This window comes from Sinohyriopsis cumingii, chromosome 1 (genome assembly GCF_028554795.1).
Source record: "Sinohyriopsis cumingii isolate HCF-2022 chromosome 1, ASM2855479v2, whole genome shotgun sequence".
NCBI lineage: Eukaryota > Metazoa > Mollusca > Bivalvia > Unionida > Unionidae > Sinohyriopsis > Sinohyriopsis cumingii.
The window spans coordinates 167511595-167527003 of NC_142961.1; the positions used below are offsets into that span (position 1 = coordinate 167511595).

The 15409-nt window shown below is 37.5% G+C and overlaps 2 long non-coding RNA genes across 2 annotated transcripts; both read right to left on the reverse strand.

The window, feature by feature from the left end:
* Window positions 1-6412: 6412 nt before the first annotated feature.
* LOC149808338 (uncharacterized) lies at window positions 6413-11011 on the reverse strand. Its single transcript, XR_016419790.1, has 4 exons — window positions 10659-11011; window positions 8677-8845; window positions 7520-7722; window positions 6413-7023 (listed from the first exon to the last, which is right to left on the reverse strand). It is a non-coding gene; the product is annotated as an uncharacterized LOC149808338 (long non-coding RNA).
* A 127-nt stretch (window positions 11012-11138) lies between these two features.
* On the reverse strand, window positions 11139-15409 carry LOC149808339 (uncharacterized). The gene is made up of 4 exons (XR_016419791.1): window positions 14389-15409; window positions 13705-13935; window positions 13150-13289; window positions 11139-12532 (listed from the first exon to the last, which is right to left on the reverse strand). It is a non-coding gene; the product is annotated as an uncharacterized LOC149808339 (long non-coding RNA).

Consider the following 15409-nt stretch of genomic DNA (forward strand, 5'->3'; position numbering starts at 1 on the left):
CATCTACTGCAACTGTATTTCACAATAGACCCCATGTGACAGAACACTAAACATTTTCCATGAACATTGTATGTAACAGTATTATTAATAATTGTCAACACATATATAATCATCTATTTATAGATCCTATGTAATCTGCATTCTTAACAGAGGTCACATACACATTATATTCTATACAATTTATAACTATGAATAAAAATTAAACAAATAAAATAATGTATCTGAAGTTACAGTTGGTGCTAAGGTCTGGGACATACATCTGGCACTAAGATCTGCTAAGAGCATATGTCCAGTACTCGGGTCAAGGAACAAAATATGTCTGGTGCTAGAGTTGTTGAAGTACCTATGTCCTGTGCTTAAGTCTAGTAACTACATACTTATCGGTGCTAGAGTCATTGAAGTGTATATGCTTCATCCAGGAACTAGATACATCGGGTTCTATGGTGCAGGAAGTACATCCATCTAGTGCTAAGGTCTATAAACCACAAGCATATGCTGCTAAGGTCAAGGAAGTATGTAAGTCTGGTGATAGGGTTAAGAATGTATATATATATATGGTACTAATGCTTAGGAATATATGTCTGGTGTTAAGGTCCTGCTAGTACATACATCTGGTGCTATAGTTTAGCAAATACGTACCTTTGGTGATCAGGTCTATGAAGTACATACCTCTGGTGCTAAGGTCTAGGATGCATATACTTCTGGTACTAGGGTCTAGTAAGTATATACATTTGGTTCTAGGGTCTATTATGCATATACGTCCGGTGCTAGGGTCTAGGAAGTATATATGTCTGGTGCTAGGGTCTAGGAAGTATGTTCATCTGGTGCTAGGTTCGAGGATGCATGTTTATCTGGTGCTAGGGTCTAGGAAGTATATATGTCTGGTGCTAGGCTCTTTGATGAATATACGTCTGGTGTTAGGGTCTATGAAGTATATATGTCTAGTGCTAGGGTCGTGGACGCTTATACGTCTGGTGCTAGGGTTTAGGAATTATGTTCATCTTGTGCTAGGATGCATATACGTCTGGTGCTAGGTTCTAGGATGCATATACGTCTGGTGCTATGGTCTAGGAAGTATGTTCATCTGGTGCTAGGGTCTTGGACGCTTATACGTCAGGTGCTAGGGTCTAGGATGCATATACATCTAGTGTTAGGGTCTATGAAGTGTATATGTCTAGTGCTAGGGTCTTGGACGCTTATACGTCAGGTGCTAGGGTCTAGGAATTATGTTCATCTGGTGCTAGGATGCATATACGTCTGGTGCTAGGGTCTAGGAAGTATGTTCGTCTGGTGCTAGGGTCTTGGACACTTATACGTCTGGTGCTAGGGTCTAGGATGTATATACATCTGGTGTTAGGGTCTATGAAGTATATATGTCCAGTGCTAGGGTCTTGGACGCTTATACGTCTGGTGCTAGGGTCTAGGAATTATGTTCATCTGGTGCTAGGATGCATATACGTCTGGTGCTAGGGTCTAGGAAGTATATATGTATGGTGCTAGGTTCTTTGATGAATATACGTCTGGTGTTAGGGCCCATGAAGTATATATGTCTAGTGCTAGGGTCTTGGACGCTTATAGGTCTGGTGCTAGGGTCTAGGAAGTATGTTCATCTCGTGCTATGGTCTAGGATGCATTTACATCTGGTGTTAGGGTCTAGGAAGTATGTTCATCTGGTGCTAGGTTCGAGGATGCATGTTTATCTGGTGCTAGGGTCTAGGAAGTATATCTGTCTGGTGATAGGCTCTTTGATGAATATACGTCTGGTGTTAGGGTCTATGAAGTATATATGTCTAGTGCTAGGTTCTATGATGCATATACGTCAGGTGCTAGGGTCTAGGAATTATGTTCATCTGGTGCTAGGATGCATGTACGTCTGGTGCTAGGGTCTAGGAAGTATATATGTCTGGTGCTACCATCTATGAAGTGTGTATGTCTGGTGCTAGGTTCTAGGATGCATATACGTCTGGTGCTAGGGTCTAGGAAGTATGTTTATCTGGTGCTAGGGTCTTGGACACTTATACGTCTGGTGCTAGGGTCTAGGATGCATATACATCTGGTGTTAGGGTCTATGAAGTATATATGTCTAGTGTTAGGGTCTTGGACGCTTATACGTCTGGTGCTAGGGTCTAGGAATTATGTTCATCTGGTGCTAGGATGCATATACGTCTGGCGCTAGAGTCTAGGAAGTATATATGTCTGGTGCTAGGTTCTTTGATGAATATACGTCTGGTGTTAGGGCCTATGAAGTATATATGTCTAGTGCTAGGGTCTTGGACGCTTATAGGTCTGGTGCTAGGGTCTAGGAAGTATGTTCATCTCGTGCTATGGTCTAGGATGCATTTACATCTGGTGTTAGGGTCTAGGAAGTATGTTCATCTGGTGCTAGGTTCGAGGATGCATGTTTATCTGGTGCTAGGGTCTAGGAAGTATATATGTCTGGTGCTAGGCTCTTTGATGAATATACGTCTGGTGTTAGGGTCTATGAAGTATATATGTCTAGTGCTAGGTTCTATGATGCATATACGTCAGGTGCTAGGGTCTAGGAATTATGTTCATCTGGTGCTAGGATGCATATACGTCTGGTGCTAGGGTCTAGGAAGTATATATGCCTGGTGCTATCATCTATGAAGTATGTATATCTGGTGCTAGGTTCTAGGATGCATATACGTCTGGTGCTAGGATCTAGGAAGTATATATGTCTGGTGCTATCATCTATGAAGTATGTATGTCTGGTGCTAGGTTGCATATAAATCTAGTGTTAGGGTCTATGAAAGATATATGTCTGGTGCTATGATCTATGAAGTATATATGTCTGGTGCTATGATCTATGAAGTATATATCACTGGTGATAAGGTCTAGGAAGTATATACATCTGGAGTTAGGGTCAAGGATACACATACGTTTGGTGCTAGGGTGTAGGAAGTATATTCATCTGGTGCTAGGGTCTTGGATGCTTATACGTCTGGTGCTAGGGTCTAGGAATTATGTTCATCTGGTGCTAGGGTCTTGGACGCTTATACGTCAGGTGCTAGGGTCTAGGAATTATGTTCATCTGGTGCTAGGATGCATATACGTCTGGTGCTAGGGTCTAGGAAGTATGTTCATCTGGTACTAGGGTCTTGGACACTTATACGTCTGGTGCTATGGTCTAGGATGCATATACATCTGGTGTTAGGGTCTATGAAGTATATATGTCTAGTGCTAGGGTCTTGGACGCTGATACGTCTGGTGCTAGGATCTAAGAATTATGTTCATCTGGTGCTAGGATGCATATACGTCTGGTGCTAGGTTCTAGGATGCATATACGTCTGGTGCTATGGACTAGGAAATATTTTCATCTGGTGCTAGGTTCTTGGACGCTTATACGTCAGGTGCTAGGGTCTAGGAATTATGTTCATCTGGTGCTAGGATGCATATACGTCTGGTGCTAGGGTCTAGGATGTATGTTCATCTGGTGCTAGGGTCTTGGACACTTATACGTCTGGTGCTAGGGTCTAGGATGCATATACATCTGGTGTTAGGGTCTATGAAGTATATATGTCTAGTGCTAGGGTCTTGGACGCTTATACGTCTGGTGCTAGGGTCTAGGAATTATGTTCATCTGGTGCTAGGATGCATATACGTCTGGTGCTAGGGTCTAGGAAGTATATATGTCTGGTGCTAGGTTCTTTGATGAATATACGTCTGGTGTTAGGGCCTATGAAGTATATATGTCTAGTGCTAGGGTCTTGGACGCTTATAGGTCTGGTGCTAGGGTCTAGGAAGTATGTTCATCTCGTGCTATGGTCTAGGATGCATTTACATCTGGTGTTAGGGTCTATGAATGATATATGTCTGGTGCTATGATCTATGAAGTATATATGACTGGTGATAGGGTCTAGGAAGTATATACGTCTGAAATTAGGGTCAAGGATGCACATACGTTTGGTGCTAGGGTGTAGGAAGTATATTCATCTGGTGCTAGGGTCTTGGACGCTTATACGTCTGGTGCTAGGGTCTAGGAATTATGTTCATCTGGTGCTAGGATGCATATACGTCTGGTGCTAGGGTCTAGGAAGTATATATGTCTGGTGCTATCGTCTATTAAGTATGTATATCTGGTGCTAGGTTCTAGGATGCATATACGTCTGGTGCTAGGATCTAGGAAGTTATATGTCTGGTGCTATCATCTATGAAGTATGTATGTCTGGTGCTAGGTTGCATATAAATCTAGTGTTAGGGTCTATGAAAGATGTATGCCTGGTACTATGATCTATGAAGTATATATGTCTGGTGCTATGATCTATGAAGTATATATCACTGGTGATAAGGTCTAGGAAGTATATACATCTGGAGTTAGGGTCAAGGATACACATACGTTTGGTGCTAGGGTCTATGAAGTATATTCATCTGGTGCTAGGGTCTTGGATGCTTATACGTCTGGTGCTAGGGTCTAGGAATTATGTTCATCTGGTGCTAGGGTCTTGGACGCTTATACGTCAGGTGCTAGGGTCTAGGAACTATGTTCATCTGGTGCTAGGATGCATATACGTCTGGTGCTAGGGTCTAGGAAGTATGTACATCTGGTACTAGGGTCTTGGACACTTATACGTCTGGTGCTATGGTCTAGGATGCATATACATCTGGTGTTAGGGTCTATGAAGTATATATGTCTAGTGCTAGGGTCTTGGACGCTTATACGTCTGGTGCTAGGGTCTAAGAATTATGTTCATCTGGTGCTAGGATGCATATACGTCTGGTGCTAGGTTCTAGGATGCATATACGTCTGGTGCTATGGTCTAGGAAATATTTTCATCTGGTGCTAGGGTCTTGGACGCTTATACGTCTGGTGCTAGGGTCTAGGAATTATGTTCATCTGGTGCCAGGATGCATATACGTCTGGTGCTAGGGTCTAGGAAGTATATATGTCTGGTGCTAGGTTCTTTGATGAATATACGTCTGGTGTTAGGGCCTATGAAGTATATATGTCTAGTGCTAGGGTCTTGGACGCTTATAGGTCTGGTGCTAGGGTCTAGGAAGTATGTTCATCTCGTGCTATGGTCTAGGATGCATTTACATCTGGTGTTAGGGTCTATGAATGATATATGTCTGGTGCTATGATCTATGAAGTATATATGTCTGGTGCTATGATCTATGAAGTATATATGACTGGTGATAAGGTCTAGGAAGTATATACGTCTGGAATTAGGGTCAAGGATGCACATACGTTTGGTGCTGGGGTGTAGGAAGTATATTCATCTGGTGCTAGGGTCTTGGACGCTTATACGTCTGGTGCTAGGGTCTAGGAATTATGTTCATCTGGTGCTAGAGTCTAGGAAGTATATATGTCTGGTGCTATCATCTATGAAGTATGCATATCTGGTGCTAGGTTCTAGGATGCATATACGTCTGGTGCTAGGATCTAGGAAGTATATATGTCTGGAGCTATCATCTATGAAGTATGTATGTCTGGTGCTAGGTTGCATATAAATCTGGTGTTAGGGTCTATGAAAGATATATGCCTGGTGCTATGATCTATGAAGTATATATGTCTGGTGCTATGATCTATGAAGTATAGATCACTGGTGATAAGGTCTAGGAAGTATATACATCTGGAGTTAGGGTCAAGGATACACATACGTTTGGTGCTAGGGTCTATGAAGTATATTCATCTGGTGCTAGGGTCTTGGATGCTTATACGTCTGGTGCTAGGGTCTAGGAATTATGTTCATCTGGTGCTAGGGTCTAGGAAGTATATGTCTGGTGCTATCATCTATGAAGTATGTATGTCTGGTGCTAGGTTCTAGGATGCATATACGTCTAGTGCTAGGGTCTAGGAAGTATATTCATCTGGTGCTATGATCTTTGAAGTATATATGTCTAGTGCTAGGTTCTAGGATGCATATACGTCTGGTGCTAGGGTCTATGAAGTATATATGACTGGTGCTTTGATCTATGAAGTATATATGACTGGTGATAGGGTCTAGGAAGTATATAAGTCTGGTGCTAGGGTCCAGGAAGTATATACTTTTGGTTCTAGGGTAGAGATTGATTCGGCTCTCTGTGGTTTGTGGAATCTGTCAGATATCATGCAGAATATTGCCTTAACTTACAATAAAATATTGTTATAAAGTGAAAACTGAAAGGATGTGGTGCCTACCCCCACCCACCCTATCTGCTGATATGGTTGATACATTTCTTCAACTAATCACTTTATTTTGTCTGCGAGAGGTTTATATACCCCCTTGGTCGCCGGTGCAGATGGTATTAATAGATGTTATATAATATGAAAATCATACTGATGCGTCCTTATCTTAGAGCATCTGGGTTTTGAATGATACCATTTGTCTTGCAGCAATGATTTGGATAAAATGATGGATAAAACAATTGAAGATGACTATGTTTAAATAAGGGTATAAACAAAGAAAACACGTTTGAATTTTTAATTTAATTTAAATTACAATTGCTTTGTTTTCTATATTGTAGTTAAAGAAGAGGGCATAAATTGAACTGTGGTATATTTTATAAAATTTCTAGAGGTCATCCTTTTTTGGAAGATTTTATTAACAAATTTGTTTAAATATTGTTACTGTACTAAGACCCATCTATATTCCATTTTGATGTGTAGCAGTCATGATGCAAATTGACAAAGTATTCAGTAAAATACTTGGGTAGTCATTGGAGGAAAATGTTTCCCCAAAAGGTTTACACTCACTTCCAGCAATTAACTATAGGACCAAAACATCTATACATCTGGTTGTAATATTTGGTAAGTACATAACTCTGGTGCTAAAGTCTAGGAAATAAATAAGCCTGGTGCTAAGGTGAAGGTATGTGTCAGGTGATAGAGCGAAGTGTCAGGAAAGGATATTTGTATAGTGCTAAGGTCAAGGATTATAAAATTGTGTGAATACATTTCAAGATCATTTTAATGGGTATAAATGAATGATGAGCGAAATTCACTTTAATATTTTTAATCCAGTTTTACATTCAAATTAAACACACCCCATACCATCTTTGGTCCTCTTTTGGTTAAGGGTTATCCTGAAATATATGAATTTGATAAAAGTTACAGAACGTCAAACTGTTATGTCTTTCTCCCTGTTATTCTCAGGTCGCTCTGTTATCATAACAATATAAAATATGTAAGTATAAATATTCATTCATACTGACATTACTGGACAGAAGGTGTAGAATATGATGGATGGTTATCAGTGTTTATGTACTGACCTTTATAATGCTATAGAACATATCCATTATAATTATACCTAACACCATGTCACTTGGATAATTATAAAACAGAGTAATATTGAATTGAAATTAGCATAAAGTCGGTTTCCTGATGAGCAGGTGTAAACAAACTTTTGTAAGTGGTATACAATGTTATGACTGTACAATATAAGTATGAGGCATTTGCAACGAAAGACAGTAGTGCGCCCATAAAAGAATACATCAACAGCAGGAAAAAGTAAATTGAGAAAATATAGACATACAACTGAAAGCATTAGCAGACAGCAAAACAGATAAACAGACGATATACCTGGATGGGAATCAAGGGAACAACATGCCCCACCTCATCCCCAGCTTTATTTATCCACAGGATATGAATTGGATCCTTAGTAATTGTCTGCTGCTGGCAAGTACAAGGGTGAATGCACTCATTGTACCCTTTAAGTTTGTTGAGTGAGTGCATTTGGATCTTCTGATCCAGGTAGCCTGCCAGAAAACGCACCTGAATGGGCCCTATGAAAAAAATATTAATATAATTTAACTGGAGAGTGGTCTGTTTCGTTATTAGTATTTGACATCAATACATACATACATACATGCATGCAAATTGATACATGCATGCATAGTAAAGATTATACAACTATAATCAAACATGCTCATTTGACTGGATGTTAAGGCATGATCATTTTTTATATTCAACTGCTTTAGTTCATAACAGGTAACTGGTTAAATTGCACGTCAAAAGCTAGTTACTGAATATTAATTTCAACAGAATTAGGAACTGATATATGTACTTCAAGCATATGATAAGTTTACTTGACATGTAAAACGTGACTATTGAACTCTTATACCTATTTTGTGTGACACTAAGGATTAATTTTTAAAAAGAGTGAAAACCATCAAAACGAAACTTGTTATACCATATAAATATAAATCTACACATATGAAATCCTCAGTGAATGGAAACCTTCTCAAAACAAAAAATACTTTTTTTTTTCCCAAGTGTTTTACTGTATCAACCAGAGTGTAAAGATAGTAAACATTATGTAGATTTATGTTACATTTTGAAGTAAATATACTTAACGGATTCTATTCAAAAACGAATCAATAATGAAAGAAACTAAAAGCAATAAAATTTAAAAAGTGACACTATTAATCATAATCAAAATATGTAAAACAAAAACACGAAAAGGCACACAATGAACAACAGAGCCATAAAATGACAAAATGGAAAGACAGAAAAGTGAAATTATCAGCCACTTTTGTAATAGCCATAATAGTCAAAGTTAATATTCACATTTCACAAGCTACAGCGACAATAAGAAAGAAATAAAAATAAAAAATCATTGTAATGTTGACAATTTTTGTACCACTCTCTGGAAAAATGTAGGAGTCAAGACATTTGTTGCTATCTACATCAAACACTAGTACTTAACACAACCCAACTGCTCTCCAGCCATCACACACCTGCATAACAATTAGGTTTTGCTGTTAATCTTGCCTCTTCTTGTAATAAGAATGTCAATAATTGTTCTGGAATCTATGTATCCATACATTTCTGCCGCACTTCTTCTGGGCAGAAGCTCTCCATCACCATCCTCACATCATCAACTGAAGAGAAACCTTCAGAGATGAGCTAAGAAACAAGGAAAGAAAGATAAAATACATTAGTACATATGTATCTATTGACAGAACTGTACATAAATGTATAATTATATTAACTGATCAATGTGATAGCAAATTGCATCAAGAACACGTTTCCTTCACTAAAATAATGAATGCAATGTGCCACAGATATAGGAAGTGAAAAAGCAGCACATAAAATGGATGAAATTTATCATAAAGTCTGTAAATTAAAAATAAAATATCACGAGTGCTTAAAGTTAAACAAGGTTAACATTAAACAATTAGTGACTTCATTTGTGGCTGATGGCCTCAATGAAAACAATTTTCTTTCCCCAAGTTGCCAAATCATTGTAGCAACAAAAAGTATACCGTTTTGTTACACAAATGTAAATTTTCAAGTTCTTTTTGTGTTACTGATAAATGATGCACACACACTTAACATAAACATCACGTACAACAGTCTGAGGTCTGATTTTCCTATGCCAATATTATCAGGGATTCCAAATTTTGGAGTAAAAAATGTTTCTTTCACAATACTTGTCTGATCCTAATACTTTAGGATCATAAACACTAACTCACCCACCCACCCCCAGGCAAAAAGTTTTAGTTATGACAGCTAAAAGTTGTCTGCTCACCTAGGTGGCACTCAGACAGTGATCTTCAGACCAACTGCTATGTGTCATTATACAGCTTCCAGTATATTACTGCTGAAATAATTTCAATGATGTTCATGTAAAGGTTGTTGTTGTTGTTGTAGGGTTTAATGCCAATTTTCAGCACAAGATAGGCCATACATGGCCAGTATTAATGGTGCAGGAAGAACCCGGGAAAAACCCAGAAATAACCACCGAACCATGAGAAGCTACTGGCAAGCTTTCTCACATACCCACATTGGCCGAACCCAAGAATCGAACCAACGCAGACAGAGGTGGGATGGCAGTGATCCGTAACAGTGAGCACTTTAGACTACTTGGACACTAGGGACCCCTCATATAAAGAGGTTAAGAAGTGATGAAAAATATCACAAAGAAGAACAAATGATTGCCTGAAAATTGTATCATATCCTATACATATGTATATCAACATGTCTACAGAATTTAATTTAGCCATTTACAATACTTGCTAAGCGTATTTACAAGGAATACTTCCAAAAAGTATTAGTAAAATATTGAAAACCATAACAAAAATTGTATAAATTGCAGAATTTGCCTCAGAATGTAGCCAAGGCATTTATATATTCATCACAAATTGCATTTGTCTGTGTTAGGCATGTTTTGAGCAATTGCGTTCACAAAGTATTCTGGATGTTATATGATGATGATGTACAATTCTCATGATGCAGTGTACAGTGAGGATATATATGACCTATGATCAGATGCTTCATGCTGTTATTATTTAAGCAAACAGATAAAATTACTGAATAAAATGTATACTTCAAATACCTTATAAACTCGAAACAAATAGCATTCTCCTTAGGTATACTCTTTATGAATATTTGTATGTTCTGAGCAACATTAACAAAACAATAAATACAATTTGTAATAAATTATAAAACAAATTGTTGTTGTTGTTCTGGGGTTTAATGCCATTTTCAGCACAAGATAGGCCATATATGGCGGCCAGTATAACTGGTGGAGGAAGAACCCTGGAAAACCCAGGAAAGAACCGCCGACCCACGAGAAGCTACTGGCAGGCTCTCCCACGTACCCACGCTAGCCGAGCCTTGGACTCGAACATACGCAGACAGAGGTGTATAAAACAAATAAAAGTAATATAAAAAACAAACAAATACCAAACAAGATCAGCAGTATAACTGCTCAAACCTTTCTTAAATGATGATCAAGATGCAATGCTGCATGTGCTGCAGCCCCTATTCTTAGCTCATGAACCATCTGGCTCATATCGCCAGTCCACAGATAGGATATTCATGAAAACAGACAATCTCCCTGCGTGAGACTGTAGCCTGAACGAATCCAGGAATATGGACATTTCTGAAATGAATGAAATCATTATAGAAAGGACAATTATTGGAAGCAGGCAAAGTGTTTTCAACTTTTGACAAGTCAAGCGCCACAAAATGAATGTGGCTTTTCATACAAAGAGAAATTATCAGACACTGGGTTACCTAAATAACCTCCATACTATGGTTGTTGCAACCATGTTGAGAGAAATTTCATCTGCTTGATATCTAAACATTTATACATCTGGATAAATTATACTTTTATTAAATACCTCCGAGGTCTTAATAATAAGCACAGATATAATATCTTTAACAGCTACTAGTTCCAATAATCCTCCCTGGACCGTACTACACTTGTAAGAGAAGAAACCTATAGCCAGTAAAAGATTTTTGCGCACTAAAAAGAGCTTTGTTTTATAATTCAGCAACCATATTGAACATTAAAGAAAATAGCTTCTTATCTTTACTGCCAAACATGTTAAATTGCAATAAACATGTTAAACAATTTTTACAGAATATTTCGTTTTACAGCATCCTAAAAATGTGATAAAATACTTGTCCCATGAAGAGGTGTGAAATGACAGCTTTGACTTCAAACATGTCGTGCTTAGATTATATTTCATTTTGAATTTGACTTTGAAGATGATACAGTAAACAAAAAACAATGAACAGACACTATATGACAGAGTAACATTATATATAATCAAACCTAAAAACAATAAAGTAAATAAGCTATCAATCTTTGAAACGCAAAGACTTTTTTGAAGTCTTATTTCCAAACCATAGCCTTATGAATATGGTTACATGTGTGGCATGGGGTTGTCCATAAAGGACGTCTGCAGATAACACCTGTTTTCCTCCCATTCTTTCCCCCTTGTCCGCATGTGGCTTACCCCCCCCACGCTGTGGAAGTCCCCTTCTAGCATTATACACTGCTCTATGGTCTGGCAGTGTAATAGCTGGTGCTCTCAAAATAAAATGCTTACTGATCTCATCACAACATGTAGCTCAAAACAAAGAAAAATTAAACAGAAAGTTCTTTCTTTAAAAAAGTCTTTACTCAGGACATAGAACTAAAGTTGTCATCTCACAGAAAGCTAAGTTCGATAGACTGTCAATGTCTTACTCCACTTCAACAAACGCAGACTGTAGAAAGTCAAATAAGTTGCAAACAACTGACAGACTATAATCACTGCTTTCAGTTGTGGAACTGGATGATGCAGTTGACAGAATAGCGCTAACAGATTCAGGCCCCACAGCACATATGTATGCCACTTCAGCTTGTGTACTCACTTCTGCATGCCTGTGAACATGGGCATGATTGCGCTTCGCAGCCTGAGATGGAAAGTACATGACACACTGATTACAAATGCGCTTCTCTTATTTGCTGGAAAAATAAAGATATTAAAAACTCTATTAAACAGTAAATTGCACATGTTACTGATTAACACACAAGTGTGTGGAATGCAGCTGGAGTCAATGCTTTCAGATGTACTGTGTGTAGCAGCAGTGTAGTGGTGGCTACTGGGGCCAGTCGCCTGCTTCAAGGGAGGCTGTCACTAGCTCTGCAATCGCATGGTCAGCCTGGCTCTTCATCACAGGCCAGGCACTGTATTGTCTGAATTGAGAGCATTATACAGGCAGTGGTGCATCTTACTTGGATATTCCTATACTTGCTCAGGTCTGCAGGGCTGCTATGTGGGCCATGTAATCAACCTCAGGCACTGGGAGTCAGACCTATGTATTAATACAAACCCATTCATATATATTATGTGGCACGAATCGTACAATTTGAAATTGACAAAACTTACTGGAATACATGCAGCAGGCATAAAGTAGCTGTTCAACACAGAATATCTTAACAAAAATACTAGCTTGCGGAAGTCCACAAGGTCCTTTACACACCCTCCCCCCCCCTTGTCCGCATTTGATCAACCTCCGCATCCCCCATCTTTGCGTATGTTCTTTATGGATGATACCCATGGCAACTGGGATTTTTGAAAGAAGCATTACCTGCTATCAAAACAATATATTTCATTTAAAAAAATCCAGAACTATCATTATTATTATAACACTATCCTAGTTATGATATTGTGCTTGTCTCTCGATTAAGGGCTGTTATCTTTAAACATAGATGGTACCATGAGAAGAATGTTTAAAAATGATGCCAGGGTACTTTCATTATTCAAAAGTTCAGATGAAAATGATACAAAAACTAAATCGCATCCTGCTAACTCCTACGTACTGAAAGTGGCTTCCATGCACCTCGTGTAAGTTTCACTGGAACAAGTAATGGTAACCTTTAGCAAGAAATATTACTTTCTATAAAATAATACTGTAAACAAATAACTCACACACAGTTATCATGTTCCATGCTACTCCTCAGTCTTTCCATAACGTTTGGCAGCACTGTGGCAATCACCTGGGCCAAATTTAAAAACACTTCCCATGTGGCTGATGACAACATCCTTCCCACTTCTGCATAGTTCTTATGCTGAGAATAAAAATGAGATCTTTAATTAAAAAATCTAATAAATATAACCCAAGCCTATTAAACTGATATATATATATATATATATATATATATATATATATATATATATATATATATTGGGGACATTGCATTTAACAACAAGTCAGCAACTGTATTTTAAGTATCTGACAGTTACAATATTTTAATATTTTGTATTGGCATGAAATGAGATTAAACAGTTAGAAATGCTAAATTCATGAATGAAATAACTAAGTATTGTGAAATGTTATATCCTTGATGATTTTCAACTTTGAGGAAGATCGCAACAGGCGTATAAAATACTCGGGGGAGGCAAATATTAAATTGCTCATTATAACTGTCTTATAATGCACTATAGTAATGATCTTATTTTGAATTGTAATTGTACATTACAAACTTGTAAAAATTCCTGTATGTCCATTGTCCTCGGTCGTGATTGGACACTACTAAGCAGTCTTTTTTTTGGGTGCCAACTTTCTTAAGGCATCATTCTGCTGTGGCTGGATTTGGCCATAGTCTCTGGATTCCTCACAATTTTGCTGCTGCTGGTCATTGGTGGTGATTAATTGCCTATACCCTCTATAGGCATTGATAATCTTTCCCAGATCTGCATGATTTAAACTGCATCCTAAATATAAAAAGATCAAAACAACATGTTAGCAAATGTATATATGCATCTGTCAAGTCTTACCTGTCCATACATAATGATTTCAGGTACTAGTTTTTTATTTTAATTTTAAAAACATAAATGTCATTTTAATTAGAAACAAAACTATACATCCCATAAAAATTGAATCACAAATTAGCTACCAAGACATATTATAAGATAAAGCTAACTTATACACACCTATTAAAAGTATATCTGATGATTTAGCAGAAAATTGGGTTACTAGTTTCAATGAATTATGAACACTGAATTATGAACATCAACATCAATGATGTGAACATCTGTAAGCCAATGAAATGTGGATGTGTGCTTGTGTGTAATTTGGATTTTTAAAGTAGCTTAAACAGTTTTTCAGTCATATTGTTACAATGTCTATATTGTGGCAGTTTAAAGCTGACCATTCCTAACACTAACCTCTTAATGCTGAGCGCATAGCAAGGCAACTGACAGTAACATTTATAAAAGTCTTTGGTATGACTCAGCTGGGGTTCAAACCCACAACCTCACACATCTGAGGTGGTCACTCTAGCCCCTAGGCAACCAGAGCAGTAAGTCAATGAAGTTAAGAACACTGAAAGGAGAGGAATAAAACCCAAAAAGAATCATGCCTTTATTGCACAATAATACATAATAAAATTAAAATATTGTTTGATTTCAAAAGACATAATCTGTGTTACAGGTTTTAGATTTATCTTATAATAACATTGAGAAAGATAAGATTCATAGGATGGATGACACACTCACCTTTTATCCAATGTCAAACATTTTTCTTCACTGATCAAAAGAAATGAACATTTGCTCTTATAGTGACATTGACTGTCATATATTTTCATATTGTTGTATTATATAAGTAGGGTACAAGAACAAAGATGCACTAAATCATTTGAAGTGTACTTAACAACAAAATGCAAAAACAATGGTAAAAAACATACAGTATCTATTCGCAAATAGGCATGTTTGCATATATAGGCCTACCACACCAAACACAATAGGAAAAGTGCACAACCCATGCATAAGCTGATCCATAAGTCCAGCTGTACTGAAAATCTTGTTATTGCTAATCTGAGAGGATAGTCATACCAACATGGAGATGCAGTACAGGATGTACTAGAGTTCAGGTAAGGTATGTGATATAATTCTGGGTTAACTACAACAATATATGCCAGAGGTAAAGAAGAAAACATAAATCTTCAAGTTTGGACCATGTCCCACAAATAAGGCAACCTTTCTTCTCACACAGATTTCTTTTGTTCTAAATTATTTGGCTTATACACACAATTATAATGTGAATTAAGATACTTATCTGAACAGAACTCAGCAAAGCATGCAAAACAATATAACTGACTGGCAAGAAAGGCTGAAATAAAAGACAAAATTACACATAAACATTGGGATGAATAAACTATAGGCATGTATGCCATTTAAAGTGTTACAA